The sequence below is a fragment of the Palaemon carinicauda genome, chromosome 11 (assembly GCF_036898095.1).
Source record: "Palaemon carinicauda isolate YSFRI2023 chromosome 11, ASM3689809v2, whole genome shotgun sequence".
NCBI classification, from domain to species: domain Eukaryota; kingdom Metazoa; phylum Arthropoda; class Malacostraca; order Decapoda; family Palaemonidae; genus Palaemon; species Palaemon carinicauda.
In genome coordinates this window covers 140,738,380-140,744,768 of record NC_090735.1, presented here as the reverse complement: position 1 = coordinate 140,744,768, position 6,389 = coordinate 140,738,380, and the positions used below count along the sequence as shown (strand labels likewise).

At 29.3% G+C, this 6,389-nt stretch overlaps 1 non-coding gene across 1 annotated transcript; it reads left to right on the top strand.

Annotated features, from left to right (window-relative positions):
- Positions 1–5,750: 5,750 nt before the first annotated feature.
- On the top strand, positions 5,751–5,822 carry TRNAT-UGU (transfer RNA threonine (anticodon UGU)). The gene has a single exon. It is a non-coding gene; the product is annotated as a tRNA-Thr (tRNA).
- The last annotated feature ends 567 nt before the right edge of the window (positions 5,823–6,389 follow it).

Sequence of the window (6,389 nt, the reverse complement as noted above, 5' to 3'; positions counted from 1 at the left end):
TATATATATATATATATATATATATATATATATATATATATATATATATATATATATATATATATATTATTATTATTATATTTTTTATATATCCTTTTTCTTTTGGACTTTTGGTATTACTTGCAAATTTTTTTTACGCGATTTTGGTTATATTTTTTCATTTTTTTTACTTTGTTTTCGTGGTTGCATTTTCAGTTAAGGTACCTTTTCAGTATATGCTTTTAGTGTGGATTTATAACTTCGCTTTGTATTAATTTTTTAATTTGCTTGTATTCTTTGTCGGTTCTGAGTTTTTTTTTTCTGTAAATTTTATTTTAGTTTTATGATATTACTGGATTTGTTGTTTTCGTTTAGAATTTTTTTCTCCTCTTCGTAAAAATGTCTCGGATTTTTAGCCTTCTCTTGTCTCTGTGTTTAACTTGTTATCACAAGTTTTCCAGCTGATTCTAACTTGCAGTCTTTCGTTTTTCTTATGGTATAGACTTTTGGTCTTTAGTTCTGTAAATGGCATGGAATTCTAGTCTAAGTTTCCAATAGTGGCATGGATTAATGTTCTTAGATTCTGGTGATCATTTAGACTTTTGTTCATAGGTTCAGATAATGTTGCAAACTATTGGTCCTAGAATGTTTTAATATTTTTTGACTTTGGTCTTTGGTCCTGATCGTACTTTTAATTTTACGATTAGAATTTTTTGGTTTTCGAACGTGAAAATCCTCTACATTCTACATCTCACATTTATAGCTTTTTTTATTGGCTGTTAAGAATGTTTTATTTCAATTGTTACAAGATTATATTTCTCATGAGATTGCATGAATTACAGCATTTTTATATGTATTATGACACAGTAAACACAAAAAGCACACACACAAATATATATATATATATATATATATATATATATATATATATATATATATATATATATATATATATATATATATATATATATATATATTTATATATGTATATATTTATATATTTATATATTTATATATTTATATATTTATATATACTTTCGCAAAGGCCTTGGAGGATGTGATGCCCTTACAGCTACCAATGCTGTACAGAAATGCCTTGACTGTGACCTTGAATTTAGAGCTGCCTTATCCGTGTTGATCATGAGGCCCATTTTATTTTCAAATCCAAACAGTTGGGAGTAGGTGGCTATTTTCTTGGCATCATTGTTAGATTTTCAAATAAGAAATTGCAAAGAGGAGTTGGTGACGTTCGCCATATTGAGTATAAGAATGTAATATCCAGCGTTCCCTTTCATCCTATACACCCATGATGTGAGATTTGGACTAAAAAGCAAGTTTGTTGCATATGCACGTGATGATACTCTCTTTGCGTCAATTCTAGCTCCCGAGTGTAGATCTGGGGTTGCTAAATCCCTAAATAGAGATCTAGCTAAACTTAGCGGATGGTGCAAATTATGAGGCATGACGTTGAACCCTAACTAAACTCTGAATATTATAAGGAGGTCGAGGGCAGTGGTTCCTTAACATCCATATCTCTGCGTTGATAATTTTCCTTCAACTAAATACGTCCCATTTCAAAATTTAGGTGTTATTATTTATTGCAAATTTACTTTCCAGAAACACATGCAATGTTTTGATTATTTCATTTTGCTTTTATTCAAGTATTGTTTTCCTGTCTGGTCTTCAGCAGCTGATTCCAATCTTAGTTTATTGGATAAACACTTGCAGTCTATTAAACTTCTTACTCCTGATCTTGATATTAATCTTTGGCACCGTTGTTCAGTTATTTCTTTCTGCATGTCGCATAAGATTTGTCATAATGCTGTTCATTCTTTGCATTCAGATATTCCCAGACTGTGCATCCTGTAAACAGCTCTTCTAGGAGAAGGACACTCCAAAATCAAACCACTGTTCTGTAGTCTTGGGTAGTGCCATAGCCTCTGTACCATGGTCTTACACTGTCTTGGGTAAGAGTTCTCTTGCTTGAGGGTACACTCGGGCACACTGTTCTATCTAGTTTCTCTTCCTCTTGTTTTGTTAAAGTTTTTATAGTTTATATAGGAAATATTTATTTTAATATTGGTACTATTCTTACAATATTTTATTTTTCCTTATTTCCTTTCCTCACTGGGGTATTTTCCCTGTTGGGGCCCCTGGGCTTATAGCATCTTTCTTTTCCAACTAGGGTTGTAGCTTAGCATTTAATAATAATAATAATATTAATAATAATAATAATAATATATAATAATAATAATAATAATAATAATAATAATAATAATAATAATAATAATAATAATAATAATAAGTATATAATTAATTCTAGCCGTCTTGCCTTCTCCATCATAAGGGTCAACTCTACAATATTCTAGAAGTTTTATTCTAGGCAGTTGAATCGGTGGAACTTCAGAAGTTCAAACTTGAAGTGAAAGTTTTCATGTTGAACAGGTTGACATAAGTCTCTCTTCATTGTTTATACTATGACAGATCTCTTTTAACAGTTTCTGATCTTAAGATATTTTAAATTTTTTTATTCATTACTCTTTATATAGTTTAATTATTTTCTTACTTCCTTTCTTCACTGTGCTTTTTATTCTTTTTTGGAGCCCTTGGGCTTATAGCATCCTACTTTTCCGCGAAGGGTTGTAGCTAATCTATCTATCTATCTATCCATCTATCTTTCTATATGTATATATTTATATATACACAGTATATATATTTTTATTCGTGTACATATATATATATATATATATATATATATATATATATATATATATATATATATATATATATATATATATATAGTTTAATTATTTTCTTACTTCCTTTCTTCACTGTGCTTTTTATTCTTTTTTGGAGCCCTTGGGCTTATAGCATCCTACTTTTCCGCGAAGGGTTGTAGCTAATCTATCTATCTATCTATCCATCTATCTTTCTATATGTATATATTTATATATACACAGTATATATATTTTTATTCGTGTACATATATATATATATATATATATATATATATATATATATATATATATATATATATATATATATATACATATATATATATATATATATATATATATATATATATATATATAAATATATATATATATGTATATATATATATATATATATATATATATATATATATATATATATATATATATATATATATATATATATATATAGGATATAGAGAACATTTTCATTATTCTGGCAGAAATTAGAATTAAATGCTGTCAATGCAATAAACAGAAGAAACCAAAAATCCAATAACTTATACGCCTAAGTAAGATTAATAAATAAAATGGAACTTGGTTTTGAAAAAGCTAAAATAATAGAGCACGAATCTCTAGGGACCCATTACGTTATTCTAAATGTCCATCTATTATCTGTCATCCTCATTACATGTCCTGTCCATTTCCTTTTCTTACATGTTAGAATATCCTCTGCTTTAGTTTAATCTCTTATCCACGTTGCTGTTCATCTGTTATTCCCATGATTATTCTTTCCAAAGCTCTTTGACTCATAACTAGGTTATGTTCTAAGGCAGTGGTTCCCAACCTTTTTCCTGTCATTTCCCCCTGCACCCAGTGCAACCCTCCAGATTTCCCCCTTCATGTGTATGAGGGAAAGAATAGTTGAAACACACTGTGACGACTTACTAATTGATTTTTCCATTATACAAATATACTGATAAACAAATAGTTACAGAGTAAAATGTATAGAGAGCGGTTAGTAACAACTAACAGCATAGCCATAGAGCTATGAGGTTAGTTGTTACTAACCGCTCTCTATCCATTTTACTCTGTAACTATCTGTTTATCAGTATATGGAGAGCGGCTAGTAGCAAAATAAAAGGACTTTTGTTTATTCTTCTACTTCAAAATTGAATTAGAGAGAAGGTTGAGGCTGCTTCTTGTGCACCAGTGTATCAATATCAGGGCTAGCTTTGTCACCTGATATTTTTTTTTTTTTAGCTAGTAGGTAGTGTAATTATTTCCCCCCTGGTAGCTTCAAATGTCCCCCCAGGGGGAAATTTCCCCCAGGTTGGGAACCACTGTTCTAAGGCTTTAGTGAGGCTCCAAGTTTCTGATGCATAAGTTAATACTGGTAGGACCACCTGATTAAAAACTTTTCATTTTAGAGAAAATTACATTTTACTTTTCATAATCTGATTTTGTTAACCAAAAGTTTCCCATCCCATGTTTAGCGTTCTTTAAATTTCGGTCTCATATCCTGAAGAAACAGTTACTGTCTTTCCTAAGTACGTATATTCATTAATAATCTCTAGAGGTTCGTTCATAACCCTTATTTGTTTTGTCTCTGTATTTTCACCGAACATTATCTTAGATTTACTCATGTTAATAATCAGCCTTATATTTCTGCTTTCTCTATTCATAAACACACACACACATCATATATATATATATATATATATATATATATATATATATATATATATATATATATATATATATATATATATATATATATATATATATTTATGTGTGTGCATGTACATTATGTATATATATATATATATATATATATATATATATATATATATATATATATATATATATATATATATTTATATTTATGTGTGTGCATGTACATTATATATATATATATATATATATATATATATATATATATATATATATATATATATGTATATGTTTATGATTTACTAGATTGGGAGTCAAATGATTTATGAGGGCATCATTTGGAATTTACTATTTTTTATTGTGGTCAAGCCAAAATTTATGTACAGGACTTCATTTTTAGTTTAGCTTTGCAAAATGCAAGCATATATACATATATATATATATATATATATATATATATATATATATATATATATATATATATATATATATACACATCATACATATGCATACATACACACACACTTATCTATATATATATATATATATATATATATATATATATATATATATATATATATATATATATATATATATATATATATGAATATATATAAATATATATAAATATATTATATATATATATATATATATATATATATATATATATATATATATATATATATATATATATATATATATATATATATAAACCACACTTGCATTGTGTGTGATTCATATTTGGTAACTAAGTGTCCCTTTTCTTACATCAATTGTCAACAACTGCGCTATGCAACGAATGTTGTATGTTATTAAGAAAACTATTTTGCAGAGTGTACCGTAGCATTCTTCCGTTTGTCATTTTTTTCACATACTCCATCCATAGTAGGAATCTCTCTCTCTCTCTCTCTCTCTCTCTCTCTCTCTCTCTCTCTCTTTCTCTCTCTCTCTCTCTCCTACATGGACAGTATGTAGGCAGCCTATCGCATTTATTAGTCATTAAACATGTTTCTTAAGGTATAGAACAATATTATTTCGTCAATCGGTATTGTCAATATTTGTATAATTGACAGTCGGTAAATGCCAAAGTTTCATATTGATTAAAAAATAATTTTTACTATTTGTCCATATACAATATCCAAAATTGGCGCTGAGCAGAATCCAGCAAATATAAATGAATCACACTTATATTTACCGAAATTCCCATTATGCCAAAACATCCTTTAACAATTCTTTTAGAAAATGAACTAGAACGAAAGTAAATATACGCAAACGTTGATAGAATCACAAATTCAGGGCAATATATCCATGTGATCGGGTCTTATCGGAATAAAATAAATTCTCGGTAGCGCGTTCAGTAGCTAGCTAGCCGTCAGTCTTCTCAACGCCTCCTTAGCTCAGGGGCAGAGCACTGGTCTTGTAAACCAGGGGTCGAGAGTTCGATTCTCTCAGGGGGCAAAAGCGTTCTTCTGCGAGAAGTTCTTTTGAACGGTACTATTGTTTACCGAACTTCAAATATTTGATGCCCTTATGTAGTAACGTTGATAACTTGATAAAGAATTAAACAACGCTACTATGCATCTCAAAAATTAAAAAGAGGCAGTTGTATGTATACATGTAAACTTCATACATACAAGCTTAGTTTTTTGAGAAGGGTGCAGATTTCTATATTCTATAGCTGAAATAATGATGAAACTACTGCGCAGAAAACTTCATGCCATAGCCATCCATCCACCTTTTAGCAGAAAACTTCGTTCCATAGCCATCCACCTTTTTAGCAGAAAACTTCATGCCAGAGCCATCCATCTTTTAGCAGAAAACTTCGTGCCACTCCACCTTTTAGCAGAAAACTTCATGCCAGAGCCATCCACCTTTTTAGCAGAAAACTTCATGCCAGAGCCATCCATCTTTTAGCAGAAAACTTCGTGCCACTCCACCTTTTAGCAGAAAACTTCATGCCATAGCCATCCACCTTTTAGCAGAAAACTTCGTGCCATAGCCATCCACCTTTTAGCAGAAAACTTC